We start from the raw sequence: 26,091 nt of genomic DNA, 5'->3' as shown, positions 1-26,091 counted from the left end.
GTTAGTAGATGTCTCTTTTCTATAGATGTCAGTTTGCAAGACACCAAATTGGTCCCGCCAGACAGTGACATCTAGGAAGTCCAAAGACACACTACTCTGACAGAACGTAAGGTGTATATTCAGGTCATTGCCGTTCAAGGTACAGATAAGTTGCCCAAGGTCGGTGGGCGTGCCCTGCCAGATGAAGAAGATATCGTCAATGTACCTCGTCCAAAAAGGGACGAGGTCCATCAACCCCTGTTCATCTGACAGGAAGAGGTCCCTCTCCCACAGCCCCAGGAAAAGATCGGCATAGGCCGGCGCAAAGGCCGCCCCCATGGCGGTCCCCTGGAGCTGTAGGTAGAAGGACCCCTTGAACACAAAAAAAAAAAAAAAAGTTTCTCCTTACCTGGCTGAGGTCCAGTGGTGTCCTCGGGTCGAATCAGCTGAGGTGCAGACCATCATTTCGACATACGACAGTGATGTCATATGCTAATGACAGGCGCGTTGATGTCAGCTGCAAGCCTGTGATTGGCTAGCAGCTATTAACTGTTGCCATGCGGGAGGAATCTCCTGCACGGCAACATATTTTAACTGAACGTGCTTCTGAGAACTTACATTCAGTTACTGAGCCAGCTATGGCCCGCTGCGGCTCCATACTCCAGTAAGGGCAGTAATGTCTGATGGCAGCCCTGCTTCCGAGTACTGTTCAATGTTTTACCTTGAACGGCACTTTGTCACATATAGTGGAATTGATGTTTTCACACATCAGTTAATAGCATGGATCTGATAGCGAGATCAGTGACAATCTGAGCAGGTCTCATCCGATTTCACATTTTGCGCTGTCACATATTTTGTGTCTTCACCATTCTCCTGATACTTGTTACTGTCTTTTTCAAGTTATCTTTGCATGAATATTACAATTTTTAAATACATTCAATAAATGTATACTTTTCATAAGAAATAAGTTTTATACTTTTTGGGGGTACAGAGGCTTCAGTCTATCCCCTGACATTGTCCACATTGTGTTGGGAGCTTCCCCTATGGACTTTGGTCCTTACTCATGTTCTGGCATATTTGATACAAATGTGGACTCCTGCCTTCCCTTAAATATTACGAGCCCCAATTATTCTTTGGCACAAATGTGACCTATTTCAGAACCATGGTATTAGCACAAAAAAAGAGGGTGCCACTCCTTTAACCTCGCCACAACTCCTCCCCTCATCAAACACGTCCCCTGTCCCCTCCACTCATCATACAGCACCACTATCCTAGCCAAAGAAAACTTAGCAATGTGAACTTGGCGATGAGACATAACTATCACGTTTTGGCTGCATAAATAACATCTGCATTACTGGCCAATTTTACAAATTGGATTGAAATCCTATTTACTATATCCTAACTCCCAACCGTCTTCGATCCAGCGGGACAGTCCCAATTTTGAAACTCTGTTCCGCTGTCCCGGCTGGGATTTTACTTTTCCCACACTATAAGAGAGGACTCTCATCATACACAGTCATACCTTCTATATCAGTGATGGCGAACCTATGGCATCCATGCCAGGAAGGGCACGCAGAGCCCCCTCTGCTGGCACACGGCATCACCTCAGACCAAATGTACCGCCGCTTTAAACTGCAAGCGTGATCGCTAGCTGTGTCGGATCGGAGCAGATATGGCTCCTCGCTCTGACACTGACTGGCACAGGAGACATGGAGAGATCTTTATCAGTGGCGTACCGGAGCTGCAGCAATGTGAGCAGTCAGCAGCGTGGCGCGGCTGGATGACATCATTCAGTGCCGTGGGAGAGAAAGCGGCCAACTGCGGCGAGGCAACGCGGTGTGCGGTGAGAGGTGTGTGTAGGTGTGTGTGCATGTGTGTGTAGGTGTGTGTGTGAAGTGATGGAGAAGGCAATGATGGGGGTGGGGGAGAAGGCACTGATGGGGGTATGAAGGCAATGATGGGGGTGGGGTAACTATGTGTGGCCATTATACTGTACACAGCATCATGTGGGGACTTTATACTGTACCCAGCATCATGTGGGGCCATTATACAGCATGCAGCATCATGTTGGGCCATTATACTGTATGCAGCATCAAGTGGGGCCATTATACAGTACGCAGCTTCATGTGGGGCCATTATACAGTATGCAGTATCATGTGAGGCCATTATACAGTATGCAGCATCATGTGTGGCAATTATACTGTATGCATTATCATGTGTGGCAATTATACTGTATGCATTATCATGTGGGGCCAGTATACAGTATGGAGCACTGTGTGGCCATTATATAGTATTGAGCATCATGTGTGGCCATTAGACAGTATGGAGCACTTTGCGGCCACATTTTTTTCTGTTTATAATAATTATTTATGAAACATTGTGATTAGCAGCGCTAAATGGGTGTGGTTGGGGCGTGGATATGGGTGTGACTAGTTGTTTTATGGGTGTGGTCTGGGCATGGCCTAAATTTGCCTGGGTGCGCTGCAAACTTTGTCTCTCTTTGCCTTCTTCAAAAGTTTTGAGATATACTATGTCATATATACATCATTATACTCTGTAAATAGTGTAAGTTAGGGAAATGTTAACATTTGTTTGCTCAACTTAAAATGCAAATTGCCATAACTGTCTCCTTTCAGGCTAGTGAAACATTGACTTTTATGACCCTAAGTTACGTAGTAACTTTTTAATTCTTTTGGCTGATGTTCTTCTTGTATTTGCTTAAAGAAAGGTTCAATGAACTGGGTTGAAACCAGCAATGACCTATCCAGATTATATCAGATTTTGTAATAAGTAAAAACACTAACACATTAGTGGCCTGGGTACAAGGAAAAAAATCACTTGTAACTTCTTTTTCAGACGGTAAGATTATTTTAAGGCTATGGACACCTGTAGGGACATTTTGTACCTAAATGTTATGTATTTTTTGGTTAAAAACAAAACTTGTAATCATGCTTAGTTAAAGATTTTCAGCTTTTGCCCTTCTGTAGCATAAACAATTTTTATATTGAAAGCCTGTTCAGTTCCATTCAGGATACTGAGAGCTTAATTTGCAATAATCACAGAAAAAAGGCAGCCTTACTTACAACAGGACCCCATGATAAAGGCCGAGGTAAAAAATACTGATGAAACCTCTCACAAACCTACCATTCATAAAGGTTGTAATTGTCTCATGTATTTTATCCCCTTTACCCCCCAAATCTGTCTGCACCTTCATGACCAAGCCAAATTTTAAATTTCTGACCAACAGGGTCGGACTGGGCAACCGGAGAATCGGAAAATTCTCCGGTGGGCCCAGGCCCTGACACCTGCTGGCATACAGTACCAGCAGCTGCCTAGGGACCCCGCTGCTCCAGGGGCCCCCAGCCAGAGGGGTGTCGCTAATAGCTGCACACCACACAGCTATTATGGTGCCCCCGGTGCCAGCGGAGCAAACAGCGGGTAACAGAAAGCCTAAGCCTGTTCCCGCTGCTAAAGTGAAATGAGTATTCACGCTTCCCCACACCTCCATGGCATGGAGTGGAGTGACTTAATTTCACTTTAATAGCGGGCAGTGTTTGCCGCATGCTGCAGCTAAACACTGCCCGCTATCAGAGCCTGCAGACCAGGGCCCCGCTCCACCAGGGGCCCCAATCCCACACAGCCGCTATGGGACCGTAAGCCAAAGGTCCCGGCACCAGCGGCACCCCCCAGCGCTCGTTAATGGGGAGAGAGCGTCAGATGATGCTCCCTCTCTCATCATTCCCCTCGCCTGTGACACAGTGGCTGCGCAATGACGACACTTCATCGTGTACCTGCTGTGTGTGAGGCCGACGGCAGCGCAGCTCCTGACATCGGAGCAGAGCCGTTGCTGGAATTAGCGTGGGAGCGAGGAGGAGAGGTGAGTATTGTGTGTTTTTTTTTTTAAATATCAGTGAGTCCTGGTTGTATTGGAGGAGCTGCATGATACCCTATGGGGGGGTGATCTGCATGATGCCCTCTTGGGAGGTGATCTGCATGATGCCCTATGGGGAGGGTGAGCTGCATGATGCCCTATGGGGGTGAGCTGCATGACACCCTATGGGGGGGTGAACTGCATGATACCCTATGGGGGGTGAGCTGCATGATACCCTATGGGGGGTGAGCTGCATGATGCCCTATGGGGAGAGTGAGCTGCATGATGCCCTATGGGGGGTGAGCTGCATGATACCCTATGGGGGAGTGAGCTGCATGATATGCTATGGGGGGGTGAGCGGCATGATACCCTATGGGGGAGTGAGCTGCATGATAGTGGCATGATACACTATGGGGGAGTGAGCTGCATGATACCCTTTGGGGGGTGAACTGCATGATACCCGATGGGAGGGTGAGCTGCATGATATCCTATGGGGGGGTGATCTGCATGATGCCCTATGGGGAGGTGATCTGCCTCATGTCCTATGGGGAGGGTGAGCTGCATGATACCCTATGGGGGGTGAGCTGCATGATACCCTATGGGAGGGTGAGCTGCATGATGCCCTATGGGGAGGGTGAGCTGCATGATGCCCTATGGGGGGTGAGCTGCATGATACCCTATGGGAGAGTGAGCTGCATGATACCCTATGGGGGGTGAGCTGCATAATACCCTATGGGGGGGTGAGCTGCATGATACCCTATGGGGGAGCTGCATGATACCCTATGGGGGGAGCTACATTACATCCTATGGGGGAGCTGCATGATACCCTAAGAGGGGGGTAGCATGATACCCTATGAGGGGGCAGAGTAATACCCTATGAGGGGGGGTAGCATGATACTCTATGAGGGTGGGCAGCATGATACCCTATGAGGGGGCAGCATGATAATCTATGAGGGGGGCAGCATGATACCTTATGGGGAATAGCATGATACCCAATGAGGGGGCTACATTATATTCTGTGGGGGCTGCATTATATTTCATGAAGGGGCTGCATTATACCTTATGAGGGGGCAACATTATATTCTATGGGGGCTGCATTATACTCTGAGTGGGTACATTATATTCTGTGGGGAGGCTGTATTATACTATTTGAAGGGGCTGCATTATACCCTAAGAGGGAGCTACATTATATTCTATGGGGGGCTGCATTATACCTTATGAGGGGGTTGCACTGTACTCTAAGGGGGCTACATTATACCCTATGGGGGTTGCATTATAATCTGAGGCTGGTTGCATTATTTTTGATGGGGGGTTACATTATATTCTATGAGGGCTGCATTATATCTTTGAGGGGGCTATGGAATGCCCACCAGGGCCGTGGGGTACTCGGTACTGGGTCCGGTATTTAAGGAGATGTGTCACGGTGACGGTGGCCCAGTCCGTGGCCCTGGGCACCCATGTAAAGGGAATTGAATAAAGTTTGTGTTCGTGATGCCACCTGGGGTATTCGGTCAGTGGGGACCGACGCTGCTTAAAGGGGTCTTCTGGGGTGATGGTATGGCAGCTAAGATGGAGCAACTTCCCAAAGGTTCCCAGGGCTCCCGGTGTGTAGATGGAGGATGGTGAGAGGTGCAGTGAAGAACGGAGGACACAGGTTTGAAGTCTCTTTACCTGGTTTACTGAAGGTCTCAGGCAGCCACTGTCCAGGGTACCAGATCACAGGTACAGGCAGGATCCGGCCGGCTTGGAAGCAAGTTCAGAATCCCCTTTACCAGGTGGAGTTAGAAGCCTTCCTATTAGCGCAGTTATTTTGTAGTCCCTTGCTGCCTATGGCTTCTGGCAAGGTCCTCACAATTCTATCTGTCCTCCAAAAAGGTGGGACACAAACCCGAATGACAGGTGGCTCGTGCCTTTTTATAGGGTCTCTATCATGACCCGGGCTCTATGTGTCACTGTGTCTCCTGGGTATTAGGGCAGACAGGTTAAGTGTAATAATCCAGCTGTCCTGCTGGTTTCTGCTGTGCCTCCTAGAGTCTGACACAACCTCAGTCTCTCCGGCTACCGGGAATCTGCGCTCCACAGGGAGATAGCCCATACGCTGCTGTCCTTCCCTGGTGTCACTCTCCTGCGCTTCGCTCTCCTGCATGCTCACTTTACACTGTACTTCCTTCTCTCTTTCCCTGTCCAGGAGCTGCAGCACCTCAGGCTGCACGGCCCACACACGTCTCTCTTCTTTCCTCTTTCCGCCAGGAGCTGCAGACACCATGTCTGCTCAGCTATTCTCTTATCGTACCAGCTCCGCCTCAGCTGAAATTCCGTGATAAGCTCCTCTCTGGCTTTCTCCAACTCTCCTTCCGGCCTCAAACTGCTCCAGTCTGTTGTCTGGCCCTCTCACTCCCTCTGCTCTATCCCTCTGACAGACTTCCTTCTCTCTTGGTCTCTCCGGACCGACTCACTTCTTTCCCTCCAAGCCAGAATATATCAATAGGGGAGTTCCCCTGAAAACCAGGTTCAGAGGTCCCCCTTCTGGCCTGGAGTGTGAACATGTTGTGGGCTTTGTGGTTTCCTGATAGAAGAGATCTTCCCTTTCTTCCAAGCGTGACATCACTCTCACCGTAAGGAAAGCAATGCCACTGTGACAACCAGGACCCTGGGAAAAGGAAAAACACCATACGTACAACCTCAGAAGGTGCTCAAGTAGTGCCCCACACCATACATGTATGATAAAGAATACTTGGCATTCAACTTCTAGAATATTTTTGGATCTTTTTAATGCATCCAGAAAATAATAGACGTTTCGGCCTCACTAGCCTTCACCAGTAACTATAAGTAAAAAAAATATATACAAAATATGATTGGCAATGAAAGTATCTTATCAAAGAAATTACAACAAAAACATAAATAAAGTATATACAGGATTGGGCAATCTAGAGAGACAAGGAATAATCTAGACATAGGGTCATGTCAGAATTTTAACAATCAGATCTGTTTAATGTGGCATGAAACTATCATTAAATTGCACAAAATAAAAATGTTATAAACAAATGAGAGTATAATGTCTGGTAGAAAAAAATGAGAAAGAGACATACCGGACTGCAGTATAGTGCTTAATCGCGTTCAGTAAATAAAAAGGTAAATAAGCGGAAGTAAGAACCTCAGGCTATATATGGAAAAATAAAGGGTTGCAGTGAAAAAAAAAAATGAGAAAAGGGGGCCTACCACTTTAAATGTGTCTGGTCATGCACTAGGTGCTAGGCATGGAGCCTGTATAAGATACTACCTAGTAAAGAAAATGACTAGCCATAAAATTTGGTCCAAACCAGTGCAAGTATAAATTGCGGCATGAAAGGGGTTTAAAAGCTCACCTGGGTGGGGGTGCCGGCGTGCAGTCATCACGCGTGCAGTATCCACTGCTGGTCAGCTGTGAGTGAACGTGTGGGGAGCACTGGTATAAGTGAGGAAGGGGTGGAACTAACTCTTAGCAAGGACCAATGGCAGTCAGTAGGAAGTGAGATGGATTTACAGAGATTTTATCGCCTTCTCAGACTCAAAGTAAATATTTTCAAAATCCGTTCCCCCCAGTGGTCCTAGTACATCAGCTACTGATACCCTACTCCTTACAGCAGCAAGTGTAGGCCTCAAAAATAAGAGCCATTTCAGGCCACCACATGGACGCCCCGGAAACCTTTATTGGTTTCATTAATAATTCCTTTATGAATTTATGCAAAGACATTGACCTTGGCCGTCTACATTACCCCCCAAATCTCTCAGCAGTTGATAGACAGGCTTTACTCTCCCATCACATTAAACGAATTCTGACATGACCCTATGTCTAGATTATTCCTTGTCTACCTAGATTGCCCAATCCTTTATATACTTTATTTATGTGTTTTTTTTAATTTCCTTGATAAGATATTTTCCATGTCAATCACATTTTGTATAATTTTTTTTTTACTTATAGTTGCTGATGAAGGCCAGTGAGGCTGAAACGTCTATTTTTTTCTGGCTGCATTAAAAAAATCCAAAAATATTCTATAACTTGAGTGCCAAGTTTTCTTTATTAACCAGGACCCTGGGGCATCACAGGCTACATTATACTATATGAGGGGGCTACTTTATATACTATGAGGGGGATACATTGTACCCTATGAGGGGGCTACTTTTATATTTTATGAGGAGGGCTACTCCAAACCCTGCTACATAATTAAGACGTGTACTACTTTATATTATACCCTGACATTAGCGTGTTTTACTGCACAGTTGGTGGTCTTGTATTTATTTCTATGTAGCTAGATAGTGGGCCCCAAGAATGATTTTCTCTGGTGGGCCCAAGGGCCCAAGGTGTTCCAAAAATAATAAATCTGGAATGCTTCAACATATCCCACTGACTTTGGGAAAGTTTTTTTTTTTTTTATTGTACTTCATGACAGTGGTAAAATGTCTTCAATGTGACTTATGAAAAAAACAGAAATTTTGCAAACATTTTAAATTTTTTTACAATTATCAAACTTTTAATTTTCATAAGGTTAAATCACAGAGATACAGCTCTGGCAAAAATTAAGAGACCACCACATCAAAACCCTGTCACGGGCAGCCCAATCTCCAGACCTGAATCCCATTGAAAAACTCAGGAATGTAATCAAGAGGATGATGGATAGTCACAAGTCATCAACAAAGAAGAACTGCTTACATTTTTGCGCCAGAAATGAGTTGCCCGCCTGGGCAATGGTGTACTCGGGAACCAGGTCCGGTCTTAAAGGGGATGTCACGGTGGCTGTGACCCGGTCCGTGGCCCTGGGCGCCCAATTAAAGGTTAAGTCTTTTAGGGGTTTTAAGAATAAAGTTTGTGTTTGTGACGCCACCTGTGGTATTCGGTCAGTAGGGACTGTTGCTGCTTAACCCCTTCACCCCCAAGGGTGGTTTGCACGTTAATGACCGGGCCAATTTTTACAATTCTGACCACTGTCCCTTTATGAGGTTATAACTCTGGAACGCTTCAACGGATCTTGGCGATTCTGACATTGTTTTCTCGTGACATATTGTACTTTATGATAGTGGTAAAATTTCTTTGATATTACCTGCGTTTATTTGCAAAAAAAATGGAAATTTGGCGAAAATTTTGAACATTTTGCAATTTTCCAACTTTGAATTTTTATGCCCTTAAATCACAGAGATATGTCACACAAAATACTTAATAAGTAACATTTCCCACATGTCTACTTTACATCAGCACAATTTTGGAACCAACATTTTTTTTTGTTAGGGAGTTATAAGGGTTAAAAGTTGACCAGCAATTTCTCATTTTTACAACACCATTTTTTTTTAGGGACCACATCTCATTTGAAGTCATTTTGAGGGGTCTATATGATAGAAAATACCCAAGTGTGACACCATTCTAAAAACTGCACCCCTCAAGGTGCTCAAAACCACATTCAAGAAGTTTATTAACCCTTCTGGTGCTTCACAGGAATTTTTGGAATGTTTAAATAAAAATGAACATTTAACTTTTTTTCACAAAAAATTTACTTCAGCTCCAATTTGTTTTATTTTACCAAGGGTAACAGGAGAAAATGGACCCTAAAAGTTGTTGTACAATTTGTCCTGAGTACGCCGATACCCCATATGTGGGGGTAAACCACTGTTTGGGCGCATGACAGAGCTCGGAAGCGAAGGAGCGCCATTTGACTTTTCAATGCAAAATTGACTGGAATTGAGATGGGACGCCATGTTGCGTTTGGGGAGCCCCTGATGTGCCTAAACATTGAAACCCCCCACAAGTGACACCATTTTGGAAAGTAGACCCCCTAAGGAACTTATCTAGAGGTGTGGTGAGCACTTTGACCCACCAAGTGCTTCACAGAAGTTTATAATGCAGAACCGTAAAAATAAAAAATCATATTTTTTCACAAAAATTATTTTTCGCCCCCAATTTTTTATTTTTCCAAGGGTAAGAGAAGAAATTGGACCCCAAAAGTTGTTTTACAATTTGTCCTGAGTACGCTGATACCCCATATGTGGGGATAAACCACTGTTTGGGCGCATGGGAGACCTCGGAAGGGAAGTAGCACCGTTTGACTTTTCAATGCAAAATTGACAGGAATTGAGATGGGAGCCTTGTTGCGTTTGGAGAGCCACTGATGTGCCTAAACATTGAAACCCCCCACAAGTGACACCATTTTGGAAAGTAGACCCCCTAAGGAACTTATCTAGATGTGTTTTGAGCGCTTTGACCCACCAAGGGCTTCACAGAAGTTAATAATGCAGAGCCGTAAAAATAAAACAAAAATTTTTTCCCACAAAAATTATTTTTCAGCCCCCAGTTTTGTATTTTCCCGAGGGTAACAGGAGAAATTGGACCCCAAAATTTGTTGTCCAATTTGTCCTGAGTGCGCTGATACCCCATATGTGGGGGGAACCACCGTTTGGATGCATGGGAGGGCTCGGAAGTGAAGGAGCGCCATTTGGAATGCAGACTTAGATGGAATGGTCTGCAGGCGTCACATTGCGTTTGCAGAGCCCCTAATGTACCTAAACAGTAGAAACCCCCCACAAGTGACACCATGTTGGAAAGTAGACCCCCTAAGGAACTTATCTAGATGTGTGGTGAGTGCTTTGACCCACCAAGGGCTTCACAGAAGTTTATAATGCAGAGCCGTAAAAATAAAATAAAACTTTTTTCCCACAAAAATTATTTTTCAACCCCCAGTTTTGTATTTACCCGAGGGTAACAGGAGAAATTGGACCCCAAAAGTTGTTGTCCAATTTGTCCTGAGTGCGCTGATACCCCATATGTGGGGGGAACCACCGTTTGGATGCATGGGAGGGCTCGGAAGGGAAGGAGCGCCATTTGGAATGCAGACTTAGATGGAATGGTCTGCAGGCGTCACATTGTGTTTGCAGAGCCCCTAATGTACCTAAACAGTAGAAGCCCCGCACAAGTGACCCCATTTTGGAAAATAGACCCCCCAAGGAACTTATCTAGATGTGTTGTAAGAACTTTGAACCCCCAAGTGTTTCACTACAGTTTATAACGCAGAGCCGTGAAAATAAAAAATCTTTTTTTTTCCCACAAAAATTATTTTTTAGCCCCCAGTTTTGTATTTTCCCAGGGGTAAGAGGAGAAATTGGACCCCAAAGGTTGTTGTCCTATTTGTCCTGAGTACGCTGATACACCATATGTTGGGGTAAACCCCTGTTTGGGCACACGGGAGAGCTCGGAAGGGAAGGAGCACTGTTTTACTTTTTCAACGCAGAATTGGCTGGAATTGAGATCGGACGCCATGTCGCGTTTGGAGAGCCCCTGATGTGCTGAAACAGTGGAAACCCCCCAATTATAACTGAAACCCTAATCCAAGCACACCCCTAACCCTAATCCCAACAGTAACCCTAACCACACCTCTAACCCTGACACACCCCTAACCCTAATCCCAACCCTATTCCCAACCGTAAATGTAATCTAAACCCTAACCGTAACTTTAGCCCCAACCCTAACCCTAACTTTAGCCCCAACCCTAACTGTAGCCTTAACCCTAGCCCCAACCCTAGCCCTAACCCTAACCCTAATGGGAAAATGGAAATAAATACATTTTTTTTTATTTTTTCCTAACTAAGGGGGTGATGAAGGGGGGTTTGATTTACTTTTATAGCGAGTTTTTTAGCGGATTTTTATGATTGGCAGCCGTCACACACTGAAAGACGCTTTTTATTGCAAAAAATATTTTTTGCGTTACCACATTTTGAGAGCTATAAATTTTCCATATTTTGGTCCACAGAGTCATGTGAGCTCTTGTTTTTTGTGGGACGAGTTGACGTTTTTATTGGTAACTTTTTGGGCACGTCACATTTTTTGATCGCTTTTTATTCCGATTTTTGTGAGGCAGAATGACCAAAAACCAGCTATTCATTAATTTCTTTTGGGAGAGGCGTTTATACTGTTCCGCGTTTGGTAAAATTGATAAAGCAGTTTTATTCTTCGGGTCAGTACGATTACAGCGATACCTCATTTATATTATTTTTTTATGTTTTGGCGCTTTTATACGATAAAAACTATTTTATGGAAAAAATAATTATTTTTGCATCGCTTTATTCTCAGGACTATAACTTTTTTATTTTTTTGCTGATCATGCTGTATGGCAGCTCGTTATTTGCGGGACAAGATGACGCTTTCAGTGGTACCATGGTTATTTATATCTGTCTTTTTGATCGCGTGTTATTCCACTTTTTGTTCGGCGGTATGATAATAAAGCGTTGTTTTTTGCCTCGTTTTTTTTTTTTTTTCTTACGGTGTTTACTGAAGGGGTTAACTAGTGGGCCAGTTTTATAGGTCGGGTCGTTACGGACGCGGCGATACTAAATATGTGTGCTTTTATTGTTTTTTTTTTTTTATTTAGATAAAGAAATGTATTTATGGGAATATTTTTTTTTTTTTTTCATTATTTTGGAATATTTTATTTTTTTTTTTTACACATTTGGAAAAATTTTTTTTTACTTTTTTACTTTGCCTCAGGGGGGGACAATACAGATCGGTGATCTGCCAGTTTGCACAGCACTCTGACAGATCACCGATCTGCGAGAAGTGCAGGCTGCTTCACAGTGCCTGCTCTGAGCAGGCTTCTGTGAAGCCACCTCCCTCCCTGCAGGACCCGGATCCGCGGCCATCTTGGATCCGGGTCTGGAGCAGGCAGGGAGGGAGGTAAGACCCTCGCAGCAACGCGATCACATCGCGTTGCTGCGGGGGGCTCAGGGAAGCCCGCAGGGAGCCCCCTCCCTGCGCGATGCTTCCCTGCACCGCCGGCACATCGCGATCATGTTTGATCGCGGTGTGCCGGGGGTTAATGTTGCCGGGAGCGGTCCGTGACCGCTCCTGGCACATAGTGCCGGATGTCAGCTGCGATAGGCAGCTGACACCCGGCCGCGATCGGCCGCGCTCCCCCCGTGAGCGCCGCCAATCGCGCTGGACATACTATCCCGTCGGCGGTCATACGGGCCCACCCCACCTCGACGGTATAGTACGTCGGATGTCAGGAAGGGGTTAAAGGGGTCCTCTGGCGTGATGGTATGGCAGCTAGATGGTATAACTTCCCACTGGTGAAGTAGGTCCCCAGGGCTCCCGGTATGTAGATGGAAGATTGTGAATGGTGCAGTAAAGAACGAGGACACAGGTTTGCAGTCTCTTTGCCTGGTTTACTGAAGGCTTCAGGCAGCCACAGTCCAGGGCACCAGATCACAGAACAGGCAGGGTCTGACCGGCTTGGAAGTGAATCCAGACTCCCCTTTACCAGGTGGAAATCAAAGCCTTCCTCCAAGTGCGGTAGTGTTGTAGTCCCTTACAGCCTAAGGCTTCCAATAAGGTCCTCACAGTTTCTTTTTGTCCCCCCTAAAGGTTAGGACACAACCCATATGTGCAGCGCCCCAGAGGCCTGGTCGTTGCAGTAACGTCCCTCTGCCACTAAGGGGAGTGATGTCATGTCTGATTGCACTAAAGGAGTTCACCTGACCAGGTATCACAGACACACATTACACTTCACACTCCGGCCGCCAGGGGGAGCAAAAGGCCCTATCTACTAGGCCACTCCTCACACCACTTGGGTAAAACTGGGGGTTGGATAGGAAGTTAGCGTGAGAGAAGCTGGAGAAGTGAGAAACGGGAACACAGCACAAAGGAGATAGAACCAGAAGGAGTCATGCCTCAAGATCAGCAACATGCTTCTGAGGCGTGTAATCGGTTGCTGGAACGCCGAGAACGTAAGAGACTCCACGCATTACTTTGAACTACGGCCGGGCAGTTAACTTTAGGTTGGCTGTCTCACCATCACACCTAACGAAGACAATTGTGGGAGAGGGGCGTCTCTAGGGTCCCTATAAAATAACTCCAGGCCTACCCTGTCATACGGGTGCATCCTATCCATATCATCTGGGGGATGGAGAGAAAGAACAGAAACATACACGACAGTTGTGAGGACTATCCCGTGGTGCTCAGCAGGGAAGTACTACAACACCCAGGCGCTAGTAGGTAGGCACTGATTTCCACCTGCAAAGGGAACTCTGGATGTGCCTTCAGACCGGCCGGTCTTGGACAGCCCTGTTAGCAGTGCTCTGGATTGCGGGTCCTGAAGCCTTCAGTAAAGAGATAAAGAGACTGCAACCCTGTATCCTCGTTATTTGATCGCACCACGCACCACCACTTTTAATTGGACGCCTCTTAGCAGGGTCACAGACCGGGTCTAGCCACCGTGACAACCCCAAGACTGAGACAGAGAGGCCCGGTACCGGGTACCCCTCGGCTCTGCGTCTGGGGGCACTCCAAACTTGGCATCACGAACAGGATCTACTTAAGCCTGAAGAATCAGGTCATGTGTGCCTTGGAACTGTGATTGACTTGTGCTTGAACCGTGATTATTGCAAAGACTGTGTATTGCTATTTGCCGCCAAAATCCGCCATCGCGCGCACGAGGGGAGGAGCCATAGCTTCATGGGCGGAGCCGGCCAAAAAGCGTGGAACAAGAAGACGCGGTGAAGTGCCGATCCCGGAAGAGGGACCCCGACTTCCAGCAGGTTAGCAGGGGGGAGGAACAGCCATGTCTGATTCGGGAGGAGCAGAGGAGGCGGTCGCAGCCATAGACCCAGGGGCGCCCCCGGTTCCCGCAGTTGACGCAGCCGTGGGCCTTGTACCACCGCCAGTCGCTGCAGAGCTTGCCGCCCCCATCAGCCAGTAGGAGGCTGCTGCGGCTACAACAGCCATAATGCCCTTCTCCATGATGTACCAACCTGGAGCAGCCTGGCTCCTGCGATACTCTGGAGAATCACATACAGTACATTAACTGACTTTAAAGAGGGGATCTGCAGCCTGGTCGAGTTCTATCCCTTGACAGAGCTTCAGAAAGTTCATATGATAACAGGCCAACTCTTTGGGGCGGCTCTGAGAGAAGTGAAGTCCTGGCCCACCGCGGATAAGAGAACTGCGCAGCAGGTCTTTGCAAAGCTTAAAGCCACCTTTGACACCCGCACCGCTACGGAAATTAAGTTGACATTCTATGGGTGCAAACAGAGGCCGCAGGATAGCTTACGGGACTACGCCCTTAATCTCCAGGAGGCGCTGCGGGCCATCAAGCAGAGTGACCCAAGCAGCATGCAAGATGAAGATAAACTCCTGAAAGAGTGGTTCATTGAGGGGCTCCTGTGCAGTCACCAAAGGGCTCAATTACACTTCCTGGCCATGCAGAATCCAGACCTGACTTTTGCGCAATTCAAAGTTAAAGCCATCCAGGCGCTACCGGAGCGACAGCCCAGCCGTGCCGTACTTCCCAGGCATCAAGCCCTCACGTACCACCAGGAGGTGGCGCCGGATACTCCAATTTCCGCGAGGCCGATGCCCAGATCCTGGAAGACGACTCCCCTGCAGGACTACGCCTCCAGATGCAGGAGCTGACCAAGAGAGTTGCTGCCCTAGCCCGGACCGTACAGTCTCTACAGAAGGCCCCCAAGGAGAAGATCCAGCTGGCCTCCAGCCCGGAGGATGTCCCTTGGCAGCGACGGAGGAGGACTCCGCCGATCAGGAGCAGGGACGACGATCGCTTTCATTGGGATGGATGACCTATCTGCCGCCGATGCCACCAGATGGGCCACCTTGCAAGGTACTGTAATTTAAACGAGCAACCCCTGGGGCAGAGGGCCAACCCCCAGGAGTAGGTCGACCGGGCCCGCAAAACTGGAGAGCCAAATACATTGGGGGGCGACCAGTTCTCCCCATCGTGATCGATGGTATCCCCATGAACGCTTTGCTGGACACCGGTTCCTAGGTGACGACTATGCCTTACATCCTTTATAAACGTTATTAGGAGGACACCGACATTACCCGTGGCCCCGATGACGATTTCACCATAATAGCCAGTAATGGCCAGCCATTGCCACAAGTGGGGTATAAAGAAGTCACCATCAAAGTGGGGCGGGTCGAATTGAGGGCCCAAGGGATTGTAATTGTTGATATTGACCGCCGCGAATGTAATCCCATGATGACCATTGGTACTAATGTCATAGAAAACTGTCTTGCAGAAGTTATTGTATTGTTACAGCAGGTAGCAGAAACAGCTGGCTACAGTGAACAATGCGCCCTGCAAAAAGAAATCAGGGCTCTGATGCAGAGACAGCAGGTGGAACTGACTGGGGGTGAAATTTGTCATGTCACAGTGAGTGATTCAAACCCCATTGCGATACCCCCCAGGAGTGAACTGTTAATATGGTGTCAGGCAGCCATAGGCCTCAGGGGTAAAGACTATCAGGCCCTGGTAGAACCCGTATACTCAGATAATAGGCCTACCCTCCTGACAGCCAGAGGGGTGGTTGACGTCCGCAGGGGGAGGGTGCCAGTACGTGTTCTTAACTGTGGGGAGGAAGAAGTCCATCTAACCAAATAAGCCACACTTGCCAAACTGTTTACTGTTAATGGTAGTGTGATACAGGCACCCGGACCCTTGGTCCCGTCCAATCCGGCGGAGAACAACGGTTCTGCAGGGCAACCGAAAGATTGGTGTCGGGAATTGCACGTGGGCACTGACTCTACCCCGTCTCACCAGAAACAGGGGGCCTACAGGGTGGTTCATGAGTACGAGCGGGTATTTAGCAAACACCCCCTAGATTTTGGGCAGGTAAAAGGGATCCAACATCATATCCCCACAGGAGACCATCGACCCATAAAAGAAAGATACCGTCCTGTACCCCCAGCTCATTATCAGTGTGCCAAAGACATGTTGCGAGAGATGAAGGAGGCTGGGGTAGTGAGAGACAGTTGTAGCCCCTGGGCAGCTCCATTAGTCCTCGTTAAGAAGAAAGATGGCACAATGAGGATGTGTGTTGATTATAGGCAGTTAAATCGCATTACACATAAGGATGCATACCCACTGCCCAGGATAGAGGAGTCCTTGGCTGCTTTAAAATCTGCTAACTACTTCTCTACCTTGGATCTCACCAGTGGGTACTGGCAGGTTCCCGTGGCAGAGGCAGGCAAGGAGAAGACGGCCTTCACGAAATCTGATGGGTCTCTGCGAATTCAACTACATGCCCTTCGGATTGTGCAACGCCCCGGGGATGTTCCAGAGGATGATGGAGTGCTGTCTGGGACACAAGAACTTTGAAACCGTACTGCTGTATCTGGACGATGTCATTGTCTTCTCTAAGACCTATGAAGACCATCTGAAGCACCTGGCCGAGGTGTTTGAAGCCCTGTCCAACTTTGGCTTAAAGGTGAAACCTTCCAAATGCCATCTGCTGAAACCTAAAGTGCAGTACCTAGGCCATGTAGTGAGTGCCGAAGGAGTGGCCCCAGACCCCGACAAGGTTACGGTGATCCAGGACTGGCCGAAGCCCAGCAACCTCCATGAAGTCCGGCAGTTCCTCGGGTTGGTAGGCTATTACAGGAGATTCATCAAGGACTTCACCAAGAAGGCCGCGCCATTGCAAGACCTGTTGGTGGGCCAATCCAAGAAGACCAAGGGGAAGAATACCCCATTTGATTGGAGCGAGGGACTGGAAGGATCATTCACTTGTTTGAAGATTGCGCTGACGGGAGAAGAGGTACTGGCCTACCCTGAATATGATCAACCATTTGTTCTGTATACGGATGCCAGCAACGTAGGACTGGGAGCCGTGTTGTCCCAGGTCCAGAAAGGCAAGGAGAGGGTAATCGCTTACGCCAGCAGGAAACTTCGTCCCACAGAAAGGAACCCTGACAACTATAGTTCCTTTAAGCTGGAATTCCTCGCCATCGTTTGGGCAGTGACGGAGAGGTTCAAGCACTACCTGGCCTCAGCAAAATTCACCGTCTTCACGGACAACAATCCACTAACGCACTTGGACACAGCAAAACTCGGGGCCTTGGAACAGCGGTGGATGGCCCGGCTGTCCAATTACGACTTCACCATCAAGTACCGGGCAGGACGCAAGAATGCGAATGGCGATGCCTTGTCCCGGATGCCCAGCTTGCCAGAAACGGGGGAGGACCCGGAGGCACTTGAAGAGGTAGAGCTGCCTGCTTTCCATCGCCCCAAAGCTACTCAGTGCTCCCATCATGTGAAGAACAGGCACAAAAACAAACAGGATGCCATGCTGAATCCCCTGCCCCACCATGGATGGGCAGAGACCCAGGATGGTGACCTCGCGGTCCGTCGGGTGAAAGAGCTCCTGATGCAGGCAGGTTTGCATTCTGGCCCGGATGATCCACAAGAAGCAGAACAGCTGTGGAAGGGGAGAAGCAAACTGTTTATTCATGATGGTAAGCTGTGCCGGAGAAGAATCGACCCACGCACTCATGAATTGGTATGGCAGATAGTGGTTCCAAGGCAAGATGCGCCAATGGTTCTGGGGGCGAAGTTGGAGAGGCTACTCCGAGGGAGATTCTATTGGATTGGCATGAAGAAAGCCATTGAGAAGTGGTGTCGGGAGTGTGGCCCTTGCAGCCTATGTAGGAAGGACCGTGACAGCCAACGGGCTCCCTTGCAGCCCATCGTCACCAAACGGCCACTCGAACTGGTCGCGCTAGACCATGTGAAACTAACACCTAGCCGGTCAGGCTATATTTATGCTCTTACCATCGTGGATCCCTACTCCAGATTCCTGGTGGTTGTACCTGTCAAAGATCTAATGGCCAGGACGGCCGCCAAAACCTTCCAGCAGTACTTCTGTAGGCCCCATTGGTACCCAGAGAAGGTACTGACCGATCAGGGACCAGCGTTTGAAGCGGAGGTGTTCCAGGAGTTCTGCAATCTGTACGGGTGTAAGAAGATCAGAACCACACCGTACCATCCACAAACCAACGGGATGTGTGAAAAGATGAACCAAGTGGTGATCGACTTACTGAAGACCTTGCCTGTAGAGGAACGGAACTTTGGCCAACAAAATTGCCTGACCTGGTAGACATGTACAACCACATCCCAGTGAATTCCACCAACTGCACTCCAGCGTACCTGATGCGAGAAAGATCTAGCAAGTTACCCGTTGATCTGGACATGGGGGTCCTAACCCCCGAAGATACCTCGCCGGATGCAGATTGGGATACAGAAAGGCAGCAAAGGTACCGCAAAGTACAGGAATGCATGGAAAGAAGTCTCGCTCAGGCCAGACAAAAACAAGAAAGGGACTACAACCAGCATGCTCCTGCGATTCCCTTGTCACCCGGTGAGCAAGTACTCAAACGGAAGAGGAGGCTACACAAGCTTGACGACCAATGGGAAGCGGAACCGTAAACCATCCTGCCGTCCGATTTCGACAATACGAAGGTCTGTCTCATCAGCAAAGATGGAGGGGAAACCTCAACGGCAATACCCAGAGACCACCTTAAGATATGCCCTGATAAGTTGAGAGAGAGGGAAACAGATCCAAGAACCTCTCCACCTGTAGAAGAGGAGAAGATGATACACACTGTTCTTGGCGATTTTCCCCCGTCTTGGACCCAAATAAATCAGGCCATCGTGGTACCTGTCCTAACGTTTCGTCAACCGAACCCGCCTGAACTAAATGTGGTGCCAGATCATCCTGACCCGCAATCACCGCAGACCCCACCAGAGGATGCCATGCCAACCGTCGGACCGGCGGGTCCTCCCTCTGCTATCGGCGAATCTGCTGTACCCACTGTTGGTAGCAGCAGCCCTGAGAGCCCCAGCATGCCAGTGCTACCCCGACTCACTAGAAGCATAGCTAGAAGACAGTGCACTACACCAGCGGTAGCAAGCATAGCGGGCCCTGTTAGTCCAATAGCAACCCCTGCACTGTGGAGGTCTACACGTAGCACCAAGAATCAAACTCCACTTCGCTACAAAACTTGGAGGTATTAACGAAAGTTGCTATTTGGTTGAAAATGTTTGTGTAAATATCTTTGTTACAGGTTTAAAAATGGACAACGGAGTAATGGACAGTGAATTGCTCCAAAACTTTCAAAAGGGACCCCTTTGTTTACCCGGGGTCCCTGCTGTTTTAAAGTCACAACCACTGAACTGGGAGTCATAGACTGTGCATGACCAAAACTTTCGCAACGTTCAAGTGTCCTCACCTCCCATAAAGGGAAGCACTGTTATATTTACTTGTTCATAGCATTTACTTGTTTATTGCATTTCAAAACTCTGTATCTCTTTTGCTAACATGTATCGTTGTTCTTCTTCCCAGTCCGGGAGTACTGGATTTAACCGGGGATAGTGCAGCGCCCCAGAGGCCTGGTCGTTGCAGTAACGTCGCTCTGCCACTAAGGGGAGTGATGTCACGTCTGATTGCACTAAAGGAGTTCACCTGACCAGGTATCACAGACACACATTACACTTCACACTCCGGCCGCCAGGGGGAGCAAAAGGCCCTATCTACTAGGCCATTCCTCACACTTGGGTAAAACTGGGGGTTGGATAGGAAGTTAGCGTGAGAGAAGCTGGGAAGAGCTTGAGAGAGGACCTGTCAGGGGTGGGATCCTGGCAGAGCCCTAGAAAAGGACAGATCGTTACGGAGCCGTGCCTGTGCCTTACAGCGGCAGACTCCTAAGAGAGGATAAGAAGGGAGGTTTAGTGTGGAGAAGTGAGAAACGGGAACACAGCACAAAGGAGATAGAACCAGAAGGAGTCGTGCCTCAAGATCAGCAACATCCTTCTGAGGCGCGTAACCGGCAGCTGGAATGCCGAGAAAGTAAGAGACTCCACGCATTAATTTGAACTACGGCCGGGCAGTTAACTTTAGGTTGGCTGGCTCACCATCACACCTAACGAAGACAATGGAGGCAATTGTGAGAGACGGGTGTCTCTAGGGTCCCTATAAAATAACTCCAGGCCTACCCCATCATACGGGTGCATCCTATCCATATCATCTGGGGGACGGAGAGAAAGAACAGTTGTGAGGACTATCCCGTGGTGCTCAGCAGGGAAGTACTACAACACCCAGGCGCTAGTAGGTAGGCACTGATTTCCACCTGCAAAGGGAACTCTGGATGTGCCTTCAGACCGGCCGGTCTCGGACAGCCCTGTTAGCAGTGCTCTGGATTGCGGATCCTGAAGCCTTCAGTAAAGAGGTAAAGAGACTGCAACCCTGTGTCCTCGTTATTTCATCGCACCACGCACCACCACTTTTAATTGGACGCCCCTTAGCAGGGTCACGGACTGGGTCTAGCCACCGTGACAACCCCAAGACTGACACAGAGAGGCCCGGTACCGGGTACCCCTCGGCCCTGCGTCTGGGGGCGCTCCATATGACAGGTGAACTGGGCCTTTTTACAGGGTCTCTATCATGACCCGTGCCCTATAGATATCACTATGTCTCCTGGGTATCAATGTGGACAGGTGATGTACAATCCAGCTGTCCGACCTGTTTCAGCTATACCACTATAGAGTTCAGCACGGCCATGGTCTTCCGGCTACCAAAATCTGCACTAACCAGGGAAGTAGCCACTTCACAGCTCTGCTCCACTGGTGTTATTCTCCTGCGCTTTCTCCCTCCTGCACTCCTTCTACAAGCTGTTTGTTCTTTCTTAGTTTTCTCAATCCTGGAGCTGTAGTACCTCTGACTACAGGTCCCTTCAGACCTTCTGACACTCTATGTCCATCTGCCTTCGTCTCTGTCCTCTTACAGACTCCCCTCTCTGCTGTCAGGGATGAACTGTCTGCTTTCCCTCCAGACCAGAATGTATTTATAGGGGAGCTCACTCTTAATCCGGGTATAGAGCTCCCCCTTCTGGCCTGGAGTGTGAACGTTTTGTATGTAAGTGATTACCTGGTGAAAGTTATCCTTAATCGCTTCCAAGCGTGATATCACTCTCCCCGTGAGGAGAGCAATGCCACTGTCACGATCAGGACCCTGGGGCGTCACAGAAGCAGTGTGAGAGACTGGTGGATAGCATGCCAAGAAGCATGAAAGATATGATTAAATATCATGGTTATTCCACAAAATATTGATTTCTGAACTCTTCCTGAGGTAAAACTTTAGTGTTGTTGTTTCTAAATGAGTATGAACTTGTTTTCTTTGCATTATTTGAGGTCTGAAAGCACTATTTTGTTGTTTTGTTTTTTTTTATTTTGACCATTTCTCTTTTTCAGATAAAAAAAGCAAAATGTATTGATTGGAAATTCGGAGACATGTTGTCAGAATTTTATAGACTTAAAGAACAATTTACATTTCACTCAAAAATAAAGAGAAAAAGCAGACAAAATGACAATTATGCAGTGGTCTCTTAATCTTTGCCAGAGCTGTACTCCATGAGCTGGAATCGGACATGTACATACTATACGCGCACTGTGAGTACCCCAATATCTGGCCTAGTAGTAGAAGCAGCCGCGGCCTCGTCCATCACTCAGTAGACAATTGCGTAATTGCCCTGACGATCGAAGGCAGCAGAATTGTGTATACCTGACAAACTGGTGACAGCGTTGGGACCTGTGTGACTCCCCCTGCTGTATTTCCTTGACAAAATGGTGGCAGTGGTGGGATCTCTGTGACCCCCTGGTGTAATCCGTGACAGGGACAATACTGATATTCTAAGGGTTTGTTCACAAGGTGTCTTATTCAACTGGATATGTTCAGTATCTTTGCATGAAAAGTGCTAAATAAATGCAAAAACAACAATGAGCATATGCGCTGCAACGTAAAAACGACTTGCTGTTTAGTGTTTTTAGCCTTTTTTTAACTGCCTCAGGTTTCCAAATGCATGAAGCGGTTAAAGAAGGGACCTGGCGATTCTTCAGACTGCTTTCGCTTGAATTCCAATAACTATACATGCAAATAAGAATAAAGATGTCGGTGGAAAAATATCCACAGAGATGTCAAAGATGACACTTCAGCAAAAACACCATCACCATGCGTTGCAAGGATGTTATCTTCACATCCCCTTAGTAGTCATGCATCGTGTCTTCAGTCCGCCAGGTCTCAGGACAGAGCACTATTGCCTTGCACTCTCCATTGGCATACAGTGCATACTCTGCTTGCCTTCATCACTGCACACTGCAGGTATGTCCATTTGATTAGTAGATTTGATTGCATACACTCTATATATATAATAATTTCATGCTGCCTTCTCCTTCAGACCATGGTCACTTTATTTAGGTGTATTTTTTCCATGTCTGTTTGTCAGAGCCATATCTGTTTTATTTTTCTGTAGACTAAGTTGTATGATTTTGGCAATTTTTATTTTATGTAGGATTTTTATGCTTTGTTGCTTTTAAATAATAATAAAAAACCTTGAAAAAAGAAGACGAAAAAATGTGATTGTGTTGCGATATTCTAAGACCCATCAGTTTATATTTTTGTTGTACGAGGGCGTTTTTGCAGGACAATGTGACTCTCTACTGTTACACACAATTATCTTGGCAAATGACATTGATCATTTTTTTGCATAGGTCATTGATATTCGGAACAGTGGGAGTCCGGCATCCCGTATCCAAAACACATATGAGTGATCACGTGATGTTTGATCGAACTGTCAAGCAGAGCCAAATCCTAACATTGTGGCAACACCTTAAGATACAGTGCCTTGTTAAAATTGGCCCGGGCATAAAAAGACCCTTTAATGATAATGCATTATCTTTATATAGATGAAAGGTGGGCCCTTAAAATCATATCCTATAGTGGCCCAATGTCCCCCAGTCCGATGCTGTACTCACCTGTGAATTTGTACTTTTCTGTATTCTTTCTGGGTAAATATTATTTTTGATTATATTTTAAAATAAAATATGTATTAAAGAAAATAAAAATGAGCACAACTAGAATGAACTTACTTTTCTGTGGCTGCTAATGACCTACATACCATTTCTAAAAAATAGTAAAGTCTTCACGAAGGATGAACAGTAATATTTCAAAATGGCCACTAGATGTCAGCATTGTCTATGAAAATTGCACGAAGTTCTCTAGGAACAGTGAAAGTCACAACCAGGAAGGTTTAGTAATTCTCCAGCTTACATACATATCAGTTTGTGTAAAGCAGCACTGTAACATTATCTTTTTTTTATTTTACTGCTGTAATAGTGTCATTGATGTAAGTTCCCTGTCTCTACTACTATTGGGCCAAGGTGCTATTCTCAAGGAAAGCACTGAAACCTGTAGCTGTATGTTCAATTTACCACAGATTTAAACTACTGTAGTGATTGATATATTTTTTTCTAGAAATTGATGCCAATGTAGACTCAATAATTTTATTTATAAGTGGATGTGTGTTTTCTACGTTTTCCTACCGGTATATATGTATACTTAATGAGGGGATAGGAATTTGTTTAACATATTGGTAGTTCTGGGATATTGAATAGATAGTTATTTGCTGGGATTACTAACATGTCATACCTTTGAGTAAGGACGTTATTTTATGAAACGTGAGATTTTTACATCTACGAGGATTCTCTTTATCCTTTGTTATTTTTAATGAAACTGAAATAGAAGTTGAAATTAGGGATGAGTGAGCACTAAAATGCTTGGATGCTTGTTTCGAGTAATGAGTATAATGGGAGTCATTGAGGAATCAGGAAATCAGAGCATTTTTTCAGCAGACCCTACAAGTAGGTCTAGGAGGCCAGTGAAAATGTTCAAATAGATGGGAAAAGTGCTGAATGGAAGAAGAACAGGATAGGGAAGATCATTGTAAGCATCTATGAATCCTGGATTGCTGCTGAGAACAATGGTTCCACACTTTTATTCTACTTCATGGAGTGACAATAAAACATTCAAAATCAACAAGAAATTGGAGTTTACAGGAAAAAAAACATTCTACCCCGTATAATGACTTGTATATGTAACACAAAATGTAAGGCAACATTTAAAAAATATAAAAAAAAATAATAATTTAAGTAAACCAAAACTGAATTTTTGATCTAAAAAATGGAAAGTTCAGTGTCATTTATGAAGGAAGAAAGAATTGGCTAAAATTAGGGGCTCAGAGGAACTCAGATACAACGTATATTAGACATAAAGACTAGCCTATCGCCTCAACATACGTATCTAACTATCCTTGTTTTGCCCAATTTTCTTCAAAACCAGGACCCTCGTATCATCTGTTCACAACCTACATGTACTTCATAGCCATCTGTGTCCATACGCATACTGGTTGGTGACCAGTTCATGTAGCCATATCTGAGCACCCCATTTATTATATTGATGGCTGGACCATACAATACAAGCAATTGTTACCATCCACCTTCAGTTTCTCCCCCGTTTCCTCATAGGCTGTAAGCTTGTGAGCAGGGCCCTCACTGCTCTTGATATCTGTTGATTTATGAGATTTTTAAAATTCTGTAATGTCTTTTATTGACTGTACAAGTCCCATCTAAAATGGAAAGTGAGGCAGAATATGTTGGCGCTATAGAAATAAAATTATTATTATTATAAAGGAGGGCCTCATACACATTCTGTTCAAATTGTCATCTATTGATACTCATAGGCTCATAATAGGTATGCACTAAGCGCAAAGCCTGCCAAAAATTACAAGCAGGATCATCCATCCATACATACATACATACATACATACATACATATACATCTTGACCTACATTCCTTCTCTGAATCCCTCCTCCCTCTCACAGACATAAGTTCCTTACACAATGCAGATGACGCTGCCGCTCTATATAACGCCACAATAGCTGTAGCTTTGGAATCTGCTGCCCCACTTAGGGTACCGTCACACAGTGAAATTTCCATCGCTGCGACGGCACGATTCGTGACGTCGCAGCGTCGTATGAATACCGCTCCAGCGTCGTAGACTGCGGTCACACTTTGCAATCACGGCGCTGGAGCGATGCTGAAGTCCCCGGGTAACCAGGGTAAACATTGGGTTACTAAGCGCAGGGCCGCGCTTAGTAACCCGATGTTTACCCTGGTTACCAGCGTTAACGTAAAAAAAACAAACAGTACATACTCACATTCCGGTGTCTGTCCCCGGCGTTCTGCTTCTCTCCACTGTGTAAGCGCCATAGCCGGAAAGCAGAGCGGTGACGTCACCGCGTCACCGCTGTGCTCGCTTTCCGGCCGGCAGGCGCTCACACAGTGGAGAGAAGCAGAACGCCGGGGACAGACACCGGAATGTGAGTATGTACTGTTTGCTTTTTTTACGTTTACGCTTGTAACCAGGGTAAACATCGGGTTACTAAGCGCGGCCCTGCGCTTAGTTACCCGATGTTTACCCTGGTTACAAGCGAACACATCGCTGGATCGCTGTCACACACAACGATCCAGCGATGTCAGCGGGTGATCAAGCGACGAAAGAAAGTTCCAAACGATCTGCTACGACGTACGATTCTCAGCAG

The sequence above is a fragment of the Ranitomeya variabilis genome, chromosome 5 (assembly GCF_051348905.1).
Source record: "Ranitomeya variabilis isolate aRanVar5 chromosome 5, aRanVar5.hap1, whole genome shotgun sequence".
NCBI classification, from domain to species: domain Eukaryota; kingdom Metazoa; phylum Chordata; class Amphibia; order Anura; family Dendrobatidae; genus Ranitomeya; species Ranitomeya variabilis.
The sequence above is the reverse complement of the archived record's forward strand: the minus strand, read 5'-3'. Positions refer to the sequence as shown.